Source organism: Arvicanthis niloticus, chromosome 15 (assembly GCF_011762505.2).
Source record: "Arvicanthis niloticus isolate mArvNil1 chromosome 15, mArvNil1.pat.X, whole genome shotgun sequence".
Taxonomy (NCBI): domain Eukaryota; kingdom Metazoa; phylum Chordata; class Mammalia; order Rodentia; family Muridae; genus Arvicanthis; species Arvicanthis niloticus.
This window is the reverse complement of record NC_047672.1, coordinates 31,463,202-31,477,659: the sequence shown is the minus strand read 5'-3', so window position 1 is coordinate 31,477,659 and position 14,458 is coordinate 31,463,202. Positions and strand designations below refer to the sequence as shown.

General features: G+C 47.2%; 1 long non-coding RNA gene across 2 annotated transcripts in view; it reads left to right on the top strand.

Moving 5' to 3' along the window:
* The window catches only part of LOC117720396 (uncharacterized), a 36,892-nt gene that overhangs the window by 11,224 nt on the left and 11,210 nt on the right, over window positions 1-14,458 (top strand). Inside the window, exons 4-6 of one of the 2 annotated variants that reach the window (XR_013104108.1) lie at window positions 9,883-10,001; window positions 10,792-10,941; window positions 13,844-14,017. This is a non-coding gene — a long non-coding RNA (uncharacterized LOC117720396). The remainder of the gene's footprint in view (window positions 1-9,882; window positions 10,002-10,791; window positions 10,942-13,843; window positions 14,018-14,458) is intronic. The other variant, XR_013104109.1, reaches the window with a different exon arrangement.

Sequence of the window (14,458 nt, the reverse complement as noted above, 5' to 3'; positions counted from 1 at the left end):
TAGGTTTTGAGACAGGATGTCTCACTGGATCTGGAACTCACTGTTTTTGTTAGACGGGCTGGTCAGCAAGTCCTCGGATTCACCCAGTGCTCCCTTTCAGCCTTGGTGTTACAGATGTGTACCAGCACATCTGGCTTTTATTCAATGCAGAGATCCCCCTGATTATTCAATGCAAAGCTCAAGTCCCCCTGCTTCCTCCCTCACCCATTGAGCGGTCTCTGGCTTCAAAGTGAGACTCCAGAGTGTTGAGGTTGCAGACATATACCCCATGTTCAGCTTCTATTCCATTAATTTATAGTTCACTCCATTTGCAGACCTCACCGCATAGTCTGCTAGTAAACGTGTGAAGCCATGCTTATTTTCCGATCTTCGCTTTCTCAAGGAATTACCGTGCTCTTCTTCGCGGCAGCTGCCATGTTGCAACTCTACCCACAATGCGCTAGGATCTCCAATCGTACCACCTCTTTGCCATCGCTAATGGGAGCGATAGGATTTCTCTTTGTGGTTGCGTTTGTATTTCTCTAAGGATTGGTGGTGTGAGGGCCATGAAGAGAGGCCCTCAGTGTGAGGAGACAGAGTCTGACCACCAGGACACTCAGCTCACATAACTGCAAAAGAGGAGAGGAGACCTGCTCACTACCTCAGTCCCTCTGCCCAGAGACAGGCCACTTGGGAAGAAGAAAGACCCTCAGGCAGGGCTGTAAATAGCTCTGGAATCTGCCCTGACAGGTTGATCTGTGTGTGGACCAGGCAAGGGCAGCCTGCCTCTGTTCCTTCTCATGGATTTACTGCTGCCTATCCGACAGCTCCGATGGCCAGAGTGTACCCTGAAGACTCCTTTGAAGTAAAGCAAGCACTTTTAAGTGCAATCAGCTCCAGATAACCCAGACTCCCTGCTCCGGGCCCAGGAATGCCTCCCCCTCTCCAAGCCCAACCTTGGAATCAGCCCTGACTGTCCTGGGAGTGGCTCCTGGCCTTTAGAGCCTCCGTTTGCTTTGTGGTGGCTGTGTGTTGATTCTTACCTTTCTTCTGTGCAAAGGTTGAGGAGGATAGAGACAGGTCTAGAAGACAGTCTGTGATCAGAATTACAGGAAAATCCAAGGGCTGACAAGGGAGGGAAAGATACAAAGAAATGGCAGAAAACTCAGAAGTAGAAGTTTAGGAACGTGTATGACCAGGCTAGGATGTAAAGAGTGAGCTCCAATTCCCCCAGAGTTTGGGGTGGTTTGAGGCTGAGGAGGCAGGAAATCAAAGGCCGCCTGGATGCCACAGTGGCTGAGGAATGGAAGGGGCTGGGACACGTGCTGGGTGTTTGGTTGATAACCTCATATTAATGTTTTCTGTATCCAGCCAGTTCCCATCTTACTTCTGTTGCCACAGGTTTGCCCACTTTGGGTTTCTAACTTAACTGGGCTCAGACAGCACTTCCCCCTGTGTGGCAGCTTTTTTTCCCCCCTTCATTTAGCACCATGTTCCTAAGAGCTGTCCATATCTGCATGGATCAGAATCTCCTGCTTTTGTGAGGCTGAGTAATAGCCCACTGTGTGGAAACAGCATATCCTCCATCCTTCCTCCGTTCATCCATGGAGGGTATGCGTGATCGACTGAGAGCCTGTCTGATCCCACTAAAAGGCAAGGATGTTTTAGTGTCTGAGAGAACACTGGACTTGGCTGTCTTTCATCTCCCGACTTCCCATGATCTGTAGTTGCAACTACAGGTTTTATAGTTAAAAACAAACAAAAAATCAAACACCTTTTAAGGGTTGGGAGGTTCCGAGTTGCCACATTCAGTTCTGCAATGACTGCAATTATTCACTTCTTTTTGGGGGTGAGGAAGTTGGGGATAGGACCCTGGGGAGAGAGGAGGATAGCAGTGGGGATGGGAAGATTGGAAGGGGTGGGCCTGGGTTGCCTAATAAAGGGTTACATCCAGGTGAAGCCACCCTGCTTAGAGCACACAGCCTTTCCCCTTTGTTCCATTGGAGCCTGGAAAATACTGTTTGTCTTTCCCTATTCTTGGTCCTGGCCTGGAGGCTCAGCCCAAAAGAGAAGCCAGCTCACGTCAGGGATAGCTGTTCCCAGCTCTGAGATTTACCAGACATCCTGAAATGGGCTCAACCTCCCAGGGCTTAGCCATGGAGGGCCCCAGGATAGAGCTGGGAGAGGCCTAGCCTCAGGCACACAGTATGATGTCCATATTATCCATTATTCCTGTGTCTCTTAATCAAGCCCTCCAGGAGGGGCCGCTGCCTCTGGGCACTGAACCTGATTCCTCTCACTTGGCCCTCTTACCCTACCAAGACTTCAGCAGCATGCCTGGGGATGGAGCTGGTGTGTCAGGAGAGGGGAGTGAGAGTGAGTAAGAGCAGGACTCTGTATGTGGGGTCTGCCTCACTGGAGTCTGAAGACTTAGCCTCTTGTCTTCCCACCATGAGGGGCAAAGGTGTCAGTCTGGACTCTGTTCCTCCTATAAAGCAATGATATCATGTGTGTCACGGGATCGCCTGGTCAATTGCACAGAAAGCAGCCAGAAGGAAAGTACCCGATGAAGCAGAAAATGGTGGTGGTGGAGGCTGCCTGGTGTCTGAGAAGAGAGAGAGGGAGGTGACGGGGAGGGAAGTCACCCTGGGAACTGATAGGTACCCTTGGCAACAGGAGAGAGCCAAAGATAGAAGCTAGTGGCTCTCAAAGTGGGGTGTGAGGTGTGGGGTGTGGGGTGTGGGGTGTGGGGTGTGGGGTGTGACCAGGCCACTTGCATCTTGGGTTGTCTGTGTTGTGTCGTTTTCTGTGTGAAGTGTATGTGGCATGTGAAATGTTACCTACATTGTTGTGTGCTGTGTGTGGTATATGTTGTACTCTGTGTTGTAGACTGTTGTTGCATGTTGTAATGAATCTATGTGTCATGTTACATTGTGTGTGAGGTTGGTATGTGACTGTGTGTTGTATACTGTAGCATTTATATGTATGTACTGTATATGATATTGAGTATATATGTGCATTGAATATGTATCATATAGAGTGTGTGATGTTGGGTATGTGTGCCCATTGTCTATTGAGTGTGTTGTATATCATATGGGGTTTGTATTTACTGTAGTGTTTATATTGTGTGTACTGTGTAAGATATCAAATATGTATATATTGTATATGCATCATCTATTTATGTTATGTGTGTTGTTGGGCATATGAATATATGTGTGTTTGGTATGTTGTATGAATTATGGGGGCTCCTTCTCAGCAGCTCTTTCCCTTTCAGGATGGCCTATGACTGGAGTTACCTTTTAAATAGCTGCTTCAGGTCAGGTGGCTTGTGCCTGCCATCTGGTGGCCCAGAGTGGTACAGTGAATGGGCTGCTGGGTCACTCTTCCCCATCACAGCTCTCTCTCTCTCTCTCTCTCTCTCTCTCTCTCTCTCTCTCTCTCTCTCTCTCTGTGTGTGTGTGTGTGTGTTGCTCCTCTGCTTCTGTACCTAGAGGGTGGGTTTGTCTCTAGGTTTCCTCAACTTTCTGGAATAAGTGGGGACAATTAACTTGTAAGCAGTGTGCTTTCTAGATGGCTAAAGGTTGACACAGATAAGGAGGGGGCCTGGAAGCTGGTGGGCCCCTTGTGCATGGCAGTAATAGCGTGGTGTCCATTGAGAGTCTGGTGGTCCTTGGCTAATGGCTCCTCCAGAGTCCTAACACAATTTCCATCTCTGCCAGAACTTGGGAGTTGTGACAGGGTGATAGGTTGGAGTCTGGAGTTAGGAATTTGTATTTCACACACATATACAATAGCTTAATTTGTCCTAATAAGGATTTAATAAAGAAACATAGGAATTATTTGAGATTAATAAAAAAAACCACACCGTGTGTTTTTATCTGATCACTAATGCTGTAACTGTTTAGGTGTCCTGCAGAGAGCTGGCCCCAGCTCAGAAGATATTGATGCATGGGCTAGTGACTCTGTCCACTGCAGGAGACTCATTCATTCATTTGTTGCATTGGGTTAAGCTACAAACATCAAATAGTTTCTGAATGCTCAAACCAATTTTGCTGCTGTGCTAGACCCTGGGGAGGAGGGGATAAAACTCAAGCTGCCCCCAGTGGCTAAGCTGCTTCAGGATCAATGTTCCCACAAAGCTTCAGGCTGCCAGTGTCCTGTCCCTCTCTGGCATGTTGGGGGAGTAGGGCATGCTTCTAGCCTATAATGGCTCAAGACCCCAGTAAGGTTTTTTCCTGACTCATTCTTGTGAAACTCACATCAAATGCTCTGTGATGTTGGTAAAGCAGGTCTGGGCTGGATTCAGGAATGGGACTTCTGCTTTGTTGGTGGTGTTGTTGTTATTATTATTAAAATATTGTGTGACTCTGCATATGTGCATGGGTGTTCCTCAAAAACATGTGAAGGTCAGAGGACATCTTTCAGGAATCAGGTCTTCTTTTCCACCATGTGAGTTCTGAACTTGGATTTTCAGGCTTGTCAGCAGCTCAGGAATGGAGTTTCTATAAGGCTCCCTGGAAACCAGCTTTCCTCAGCTATGGCTGGGACAGGACAACCAAGGCAGTGCAACATATGTAGGGGTGACAGGGTCGTGGCCTCACAGGGCAGAACACAGAGCAATGTTCAGGGAGCTGGGTACCTCTGTTGCTCAGCCCAAGTTGAGAGTCTAAGCTGTTCCTGTCCTCTGCATTGTCTGTTGCCAGCTGTTACAGGGTGGCAGCTGTCTGCACAAGTCTGTGGGGCTTACCAGGGCAGCTTCATTCTCTGGCACTGAGTGGGATGTACATTTTTATTAAATAGTAAGGTGTTTCTTCTTTTTAAAAAGTTTGTTTTTATTTTATGTGCACGAGTTTGTACCTGCATGAATGTGTATGCATTGCATGGACATAATAGCCACAGAGTCCAGAAGAAGGAGTTGGACTTCCTCTAACTGGAGTTACAGAAGGCTCTGAACCATCATTTGGGTGCTGGAGACTAAGCCTGGGTCCTCCGCAAGATCAGCCAGCACTTTTAACTGCCAAGTCACTTTCTAGTCCCCAAATAGCAAGAGTTTTAAAAGACTTTATTATAATGTGGCTCTCCCCAGCCCCTGCAGCCCTACTGTGTGTTCCTGACACGCAGTAGCTGAGAGCTCTGTGTCTTCTAGGCGTTCTTGCACGGATTATTTCAACTATTTAACCAAGAAGATGGACAGAAGGTAACATTTCCAGAAAGACTCACACCTGGAAAGAGAAAGGCCGTTCATGGCAACATTCAGGTTCTGGAGTCATTAGCTCAAGATGACGGAGACTAGTGACTCATAGCCATTGATTTCAAATGTAATGAAGAGAGAAAGAAAAGTAGAGAAGGGATAGAGAAGATGTTCACTTGATAGCCAATTTGAGTTGGTTAGGACTTGGTGCAAGAATAGCTCGGCAGACTTTCTCTGAGAACTCGCTCTGTAGGTCTGGGCATCTGATTTTCCAGGTACTGAATCCAGCAGGAGCTGGCTGCAGAGCTCTGGTGGTAAACCCCCCTCTGAGAGTTCTGGAGACACTGCTTTGGGAAATGGCTTCTTCCCATCGGAATCCAGTGCAAAGAGAACAGGCTGGGCTTCCTGCAGTGGCTCACGCCTGTTATCCAGCAGTTGGGAGACTTGAGACAGCCTGGCTACACGGTGAGAGCTAGTCTTGAAAAAGAACCAAAGAGAACACTGTGGTCTGACTTCAAATATGGTCTCCACTCTTTCTTAGCTAGAGTAACAGCCCACACAAGGATGAGATTTGTTGTTTATGGTCTCACTATGCAGCCAGGATGGCCTTGAAGCTGGTCCTTGCTTCTCAGCCTCTAAATGCATAGACATGCATTACCTGTCTATGATACCACACCCAGCTTGATTTTTTTTTTTTTAAATCTCTCTGTGTAACCCTGTATAGCCTGGACCAATCTGACCTCAAGTTCAAAGAGATCTGCCTGTTACTACCTCTGCCTCCTACAAATAGTTCTTTAAAACAGTGTGTGTGTGTGTGTGTGTGTGTGTGTGTGTGTGTGTGTTTTACCTGCATGCATGTCTGTGCACGACTTGTAAGCAGTATCCATGAAGGCCAGAAAAGGGCATCATATCCCCTGGGACTGGAGTTACAGATAGTTATGAATTGCCATGTGTGTGCTGGGAATTGAACCCAAGTCCCCTGGAAAAGCAGCCAGTGCTTTTAACCACTGAGTCATCTCTCCAGCCTCTGCAATTAGTTCTTGAAGACGTGGAAAATCTTTTTATATTTATATCTATGCAGTAGGCATGGATGCAGCATATCTGTGGCATTGTACTCTCTTGAGGAGGGAAAAAGCAAGAAAGCCAGCAGTCTATACGGACTCCTTGGGAGGACAGTGATGAAGAACACAGAACTCAGAACGGTGGTGTAGATCCTTTCATGCAGTCAGACAGGCTGGGGATGGGTCTCCAGGCTCCATGTTTCTGCTTTAGGGCCCTCTCCCGTCTACTTCAGTGAATGTGGATAAACAGAGCCTGTGTGTGTTGAGTTCTAGGCACTGGAGGGAGGAATTTAACTCATGGAGGAATTTGAAAACTCAGAAGCTAGATGGGGAAGCAGCTCAGAGTAAAAGCACTGGTCTAGGACTGGGGAGTCCCTGAACTCTTTCTCGGTGGGTCATTCTCAACTTTCCTAATGCTGCTACCTTTTAATATAATTCCTCATGTTGTGGTGATCCCCCACCATTAAATCATTTTTATTGCTACTTCATAACTGTTATGAATCGTAATGTAAATATTTTCGGAGATAGTTGTTAAAAGGGTCGTGATCACAGTTTGAGAACCACTGCTCTCCGTACACCATGGCAACGCGAATGAAGTAAACATCATAGGATAAAAGCCAATCTTCAGGTCTGAAGCGCTGCCGCCCATACTTGGCGAATCCTAGCAGCACCTGCATAGCTTGATGGCTGCAGCCAATGCATGAAGATAGGAAAGTCTCAGGCCTACAGGAAGGGGCTGACTCTTAAGCCGCTAGTCTTGGGTTCCGTGGGTGGCACCAAGTGGGAGCTGGCAGCTGTGGGTCACCTGCTGGGTACAAAACTTTTTCCAGGGGCACCAGGGTCACATGTGTTAGGCCCACCCTGCAGGCACCCTGATAGGAGAGGCCAGGACAGACCCGAGGCGGGTGGGACAGGCCAACACAGGAAATGCCTGCTGGGCCTAAAAATAGTGTGGGAGGGAACAGGAAACAGAAACTTTGGGCCAATATGGAAATACTTTCTGAGCTGATCAGGAAATGAGGACTGGGGCTGTAGGGATAGCCACCACCCTGCTGCGCTGTAGCCCCGCCCCCAGCCCCCTCAGAGTCTGTTCCTGGCTGCGGGTAGGGAAGGCTGCTTCTCAAAGTCCTTTCCCTTTGTTTCTAAGTGGCACAGATGTGTGCTGCGGATCTGTAACCAGACGTAGATGTCATTCTGTACTTGGACGACAGCCTGCTTTTCCCAGAACTGAGGTGGTTCCCGGGAAAGTGGGCCCTGAAAGATGGTTCAGTGGGTAAAGGCACTTGGCGCCAAGTCCGATGGTCTGACTTCAAACCCTGTTACTCACGTGGTGAAGAGCCAACTCTTGCCAGTTGTCCTTTGACCTCCACACACCCCGCTCCCCTCCCCCACATAGATACATGTAATAAAAAAAAGATTAAAACTGGGGAAATAAATTCTGCAAGCAAGAAACTCAAGGGTCTTTGGGAAGGAGGAAGTTGGAGGGTCTCAAAAACTTTATGCAGTGAGTTCCTCTTGCCTGTGCAGTGAACGCTTAGGGGGGTCCCTAGCCTAGACTGAACCCCAACCCAATCAGTTTAGACTGGAGTGGGATCAAACAATTGTTTTTAATTTTTATTTTACCTTTAAATGTTTATTTAGTGCATGCACTATGCATGCTTCTGTGGCACACCTTGCATGTCGAGGTCAGAGGGTAATTTGAGGGAAGTTGGTTCTCTCTTCTGCTATGTGGGTAGGTCCTGGGGACCAAACTCAGGTCATCAGGATTGGCGGCAAGCACCTTTACCCACTAAGCTATCTTGCTAGTCTCCAACTTTTTTAAAAATGAAATTAAAAACATTCTTATGTATATGAGTTTTTTCTGCATGTATGCTTATACAACAGATGTGCCTGGTGTCTATAGAGAGCAGAAGGCACTGGATCCCTTGGAGCTGGAGTTAAAAAGAGTTGTGAGGGGTTGGTGAGATGGGTCTGCGGTTAAGAGTACTGGCTCTGCTCTTCCAGAGGTCCTGAGTTCAATTCCCAGCAACTGCATGGTGGCTCACAACCATCTATAAGGGGATCTGATGCCCTCTTCTGGCCTGCAGGTGTATGTGCAGCAGAACACTGATACAGTAAATAAATACAATTCAAAACAAATAGAAAAAAAATAGCCGTGAGCCATGTATGAGTGCTAGATCTGAACCTAGGTCCTCTGTAAGAGTAGCAAGTGCTTCCAACTGCTGAGCCATCTCTTCAACCCCATTTTGATTCTTTTTAAAGGACATACTTTTATTTGTGTGTATGTATGTATGTGCCTGTGTGTCTCTCTATATGTGTATGCGTGTGTGTGTGTGTGCATGTGTGTGCATGTGTGGGTGTGACTTCAGAGGCCAGAAGAGGGCATCAGATCCTCTGTAGCTGAAATTGTACACAGTTGTGAGTTGCCCAATGTGGGTGCCAGGAACTAAACTCTATCTTCTGCAAGAGCAGCATGGATTAACCACTGAGCCATCTTTCCAGTCCCCCGATTATTTTTAAAGCCTTTCAAGAGTGTGATTCTTATATGCTGCAGGCAGTTAGGACATTAGCATGAATGAAGTCTCAATCAGTGGTCCACACTGGAGGCCTGAGCTTCACTTCCTACTAAGGTGCACGTAGAGAAACACTGATCCAGCCTTCTTCCCTGAATCTGCTAGCTTCAACCATATTGAGACCATGCACAAATTACCAATGTTACGGCTACCCAAGCATGCTGTACCCCTGAGTGCCTTAGGGACGACTATTGTTACAAAGACTGTTAGTTGTCAATGTGCTTTGTGCTTTGGTCGGGGGTTGGCCCATCCATGTGTGTTTGGATTTCAAAGGCCCAGGTTGGAACGATCTCAGACCTGCTGGGAGTAACCATTACAGCCCAGGGGCTGAAGGAAGACACATGGGTGATCCATTCCACTAGGTGCTATGTTAGTAGATAGTAAATTCATGTGGACCTCAGGAGAGAAGCCTCAAGGCTGCTTGAAGAAGTAGACACTACTGTACCACCATGCCTAGTTTATACTAGGCTGGGATTGAACCTAGGGCTTTGTGCATGCTAGGCAAGCATCCTTCCCATTGAGTTACAGCCCCTGTTTCATCCTTTTCTTTCATGGCTATCTTGAGTTACTGCTTAGGTGTTTTGGGTCTAAAACCTCTCCAGAGCATGATGTGGTAGGGACTGCAGGTACTTACTCCCTGAGTTCTGGATGCTGCTGGGACACTCCATGTTGTAGAGAACTGGCTGCAAGCTGAGCCCTATGCCTGGAGGGGTGCCAGTGGGTCATGGGCAGTGGACAGCCTAGCTATCTAGAGTTGGAATGCACTGAGTCTGGACAACCTCCCTTCCTCCTCCTTCCACTCCGCCTAGGAGCAGGGATGGGATGAACAGTAGGCCTGGTACAGTCAGCTGGTGCTTCATGGAGTTAGCTGGTGCTCCATGCAGGGAGTGAACGCTAATCAAAGGCCACACAAGCTCAGATGTGTGACATTGAGGGCCAAGCCCAGGCGGTCATCTGACTCATAGTCATTTCCTCCCCAGACTGTGAAGTCTCCAGACAGAGGTAAATGGAGAGACAGAGGAGAGAGACACAGAGGTCTAGACTGACCTCATACCTGTTCTTTATCCCCCACCCACAGGGACAGGACCACTCTTCAGCCTGGGCCTTCCCTACTTAAATATGGGGAGGTGACAGCATTGAGAGAGGAGAGTAACAAGAGGAAGCTGGACAGGTCCTAGAGTCTACAAAGATGCCCTGGTAATAGTAGCAGAACAGACAGAGGAGTCTGTGTTTTCTGTAAATCTGAAAGTTCTTTTTATTGAGGGGTGCGTGGAAATCGCATTCAGCCTGGATGGGAAGGCTCCAACTGACTGGGCTCCCAGCCTCGTCCTCTGCATCTTTTCTGACTCGGCTTCATGGGACCTGCAGCCTGGCTCTTCTTTTCTTTATAAAAAATTATCTATCTATCTGTCTGTCTGTCTGTCTGTCTATCTATCCATCCATCCATTCATCCATCCATTTTCTGTTGCATGTGTGGGTAGATATTCAGCCTGTGGGTGCATGTGTGCACGAGCATGGTGTGTGTGTGTGTGTGTGTGTGTGTGTGTGTGTGTGTGTGTGCCTTGTGATCAAGGAAACTAGAAGAGGACATCCAATCTCCTGGAACTGGATTCTCAGATGTTTGTAAGTCACTGTATGGGTGTTGGTAACTGACCCCTGGCCTTATGCAAGAACAACGAGTGCTCTTAATCATTGGGGCAGCCCCAGCCCAGCCCCAGCCCAGCCCAGCCCCAGCCCAGCCCCAGCCCCAGCCCCAGCCCCAGCCCCAGCCCCAGCCCCAGCCCCAGCCCCAGCCCCAGCCCCAGCCCCAGCCCCAGCCCCAGCCCCAGCCCCAGCCCCAGCCCCAGCCCCAGCCCCAGCCCCAGCCCCAGCCCCAGCCCCAGCCCCAGCCCCAGCCCTTCTTTAAGGAAAATCTGTGCTGTTTGTTTCCTTCCCCAAGCCAGAAACACAAAACAACCTTGTTTATGAATTTTAATTTTGTTTTCAGAACAGCAAATGGCATTAAAGGGGGCTAAATCCCTGAGTGCGTGGATCTGGGGTGCTTGTGTGGGTCCCTGTCCACTGCAGTGCTCTGTCCTGTAGAGTGATCGGCTGCTCATAAAGTGTTTCAGAGGGACGGAGGCTCATCGTTGTTCAGGTAAGACTCTCTATGGTGGGCAGAGCTGGCTGTTTATGCATTATGTGACTACTTCATAGTTCAAGAATGCCCAGTCACTCATTTGCCTGTTTTATGTGATTTAAGAACAGAGCGTTATCATTTGGAAATCCTTGTGGAGGTTTGGAGTTCTGAAGTCTTTGCATGTGGCTTCACTTTCTGTTGTATAAACAATTCAATAGAAGCCAAGAGCTCGTGTGGTTAAGGAGAGAGCCCCTTAGGAGCCATGTGATCCAAGCAAAGTGCTTCTGTGAGCCCCTAATTCTCTTTTTGTACAATGAAGAGAACATATCGCCCACCGTCCAGGACAAGCTCAACAGTGTGTGTGCCGATCCTCTTTGAAGCACAAAGTGCCGTGCAATCAGAGTATTACCCCTCCTGCCGTCATGCCGTGGGACATTGTTTCCATGGGAAACCCTGGCTGCTTTATGACAATTGGATTTACAATGTAGTTTCCAGGAATGCATTTGTCTCAAAGCAGTCATTGGCCAAGAGCAACATAACCTGACCTAAGAATAAAATGCATCTGTGCCCGCACACAGGACTGCTTAGAACGGCTTAACACAAACAGACAAGGAGAAAACGACTTGTAGAGACTGGGAAGCTCGCCTTGTTCCACTCCACTTTCTATAATGGAGTCCTTGAATAGAGTTCTCCAGAGAGACAAGAAAAAGCAAGGAGTGCGCCTTCCATTGTCTGTCTATCTGTCTGTCAGTCAAGATACTATTTATCATCTATCATATTGATCATCTATCTAATCTATCTATCTATCATCTATCTATCTATCATCTATCTATCTATCTATCATCTATCTATCATCTATCTATCTATCTATCTATCTATCTATCTATCTATCTATCACCTATTTCTTCCCCTCCCCTCTCTCCCTTCCATCTATTTAAAATAATTGTCTAATGCATCTGTAGAAGCTGGAAAATTCTGAATCTTGGCAGGTTGGAGACCAAGAAGAATAGCAATTAGAATCCAGGGGCCATCTGCAGGGAAGAATTCCCTCCGGCCTGGGCAGCTCAGTCTTTGCTGTATTCAGGCCTTCGGTTGCTTAGACTAGGCTCACACATACCCCACAGGCTAATAATCTGCTTTATTCAAAGTTTCCTGATCAACATATCTGTCTTATGTACAATATTCTTTTCCCCGAAACACTTAAAATATTTAAAGGAATATCTTGGCATGGTGTCCCAGCCAGTTGGGTTAGGTTATCCCAGGGTTAGGGCAAGTACTTAGCATGTGTGAAGCTCCATGTTAGAGACTCAACCTCAGCAGAAGCCACTATGTGCCTTCCTTCTTAGCCCTTCCATTCTGCCTCTCTCCACAGGGCCTCAGCAGCTTCCTGGAGGTCTCAGCATTCCTTTCTTCCTCATGTTTTCATGGGAAAACCTAGTTTTGTGCATTCCTATGGTAGGTCAAGGAACAATTTCCACTGAGGAGTGTGCCCTTGGTGAGGATTTACCAAGGAGGATGAGTTGCAGAATTCCTCAGAATCCCTAGTTTTTACTTACCACATCTCCCACGAGAGATTATGTGGTCCAGGCACCATCCCCCCCCCCCGTGTGTGTGTGTGTGTGTGTGTGTGTGTGTGTGTGTTTAGCTCTCACCTGAAGCTTCCACAAATATCCTTAACATATAGGTATGAGCTTGGGCTGGGGTTAGAGACAATATCTGATGAGAGATAATGGGTTGTTAGCCATTGGCTGGCTCCTTTGAAGGTAGAACAGTAGAGGTGACTTCACTTGGGGCTACCAGTCTTAGATGCCCAGGGCCAAGGACACATATTACCAGTCATTTGGATACTAGAACCCTGAAGATCCCCAGAGACCTGGCAACCTAAGGGGGGTATTCGCAGATAGACCATCAAGTGCACCATGGCCCAGAGACCGTGAAGTAAGATCTTGTGTTTTCTTTTATTCTCTGCCAGCCCTCCAACCCCAACTACCCTGGGACTTGAAGGAGCCAGAAAGGTGGTAGAGGAGGGACAACTGTACCAAGGGACAAAAGGAGGGAGCTAACCTGACATTGATGGCTCCTCTGTGAGGCCTGGGCTGGGGAGTGGGACTTTTGAGGTTTTGAATGTGTCTCCTTCCATCTCCATGGTGATATCAGAGTGGGTTTCTACACTGCAGGGTCACTGGGCCAGGCTGGGTGACTTGCCAATGGGATGTTAGCTTGTGTCACATGCGTAAAGGCTTGTAATGTGTGGCAACCGGGATGTGATTCCTGCCCTTCTCCTGTCATTGGAATATAGAGGAATACCTGAAGCCAAACCTAGAATCATCAAGGCACACAGCTGACTCCCAGAACAGTGAGGGGTTTCTTATCTCTGTGTCGTTGAGTCCTGGGAGCTTGGTTAAACAGATTTGTTATGACAACGAGGGACTGATAAAAGGATTACAGGCATGTGCCACCATGCCAGACCTTAACCCGTTCATGACTGATGGTGTGTGCTGTTGAGAGCTCTGCTTGTTATGGAGGGACCTCAGTACCAGCTCCTCACACTCCAGAGCCTGGCTCCCTACACTTGGGTAGAGGCAGGTGTTGGCTGCAGGATGAACAGGCAGATGGACCGTCACGGACTCATAGGGGCAGTAGCTTCTGATCTCACCCTGCTTCTGTGCTTTCTGGCCCACTTACCTCCTAGCATCTGGGAATCCTTCCTACTTATGAGTTCAGCTAGCTGTACTTTGAATCATTAAAAAAAACAAAAACAAACAAAAAAACCAAAAAAAAACCCAAAAAACAAAAACAAAAACAAAACAAAACAAAACAAAAAAACAAGTTCTCAGAATTTGTATGCCTTTCTCTCCTCATCTTTCTGGATCTTCTGGTCACCTGCCTTTCTTTTTGTGAATGGATGCTTCTTGTACAGAGGAGAGCAGTGGGCAGAGAGCAGAGCTGACCATGGTAACCAGCAGCCTGTTTCTTTGAATGAAGAGCAAGCTCCCAGCACAGTCGTCTTCACTACTTGGAAGAATTTTGAAAAAAATGACGTGTCCTGTAGCTTATCATATGGATATTTTCAAAATAAATGGAATTGTAGAAGGTAATTTCTGACATATATGAAATGATTTCATTTAAAAATTAGATGATTCCATGTAATCGGAAGGCCTTAGTGATTTCTGTAACAGCCCTCATTCGTTAGAAAGCATACATGTGACTTCTTTAAAAGTTTGAAGTGTGACATCATTTTTCTCTTTGAACTAATGTTCCCGTTCCACTCACCCCTGAGCGACTTCATCCCGATGTAAGGCTTTGCCTTTGAAAGTATTTTATTGATCATCCAATCATACTTCACAGAGATCCAAACATGTTTGTGAAATTAAATTTTATTCCCTGTGATCATAAATCCATAAGTGTTGAATGCATTTCTTCCAGATTGAATTATTTTGGGCGATTGCTACTAATACACAATTGATCAAAACATCTATAAACTTTAATAAATAATTAAAAGGTAGAAATGCAATTTTTCAGTAGACGAATTTAG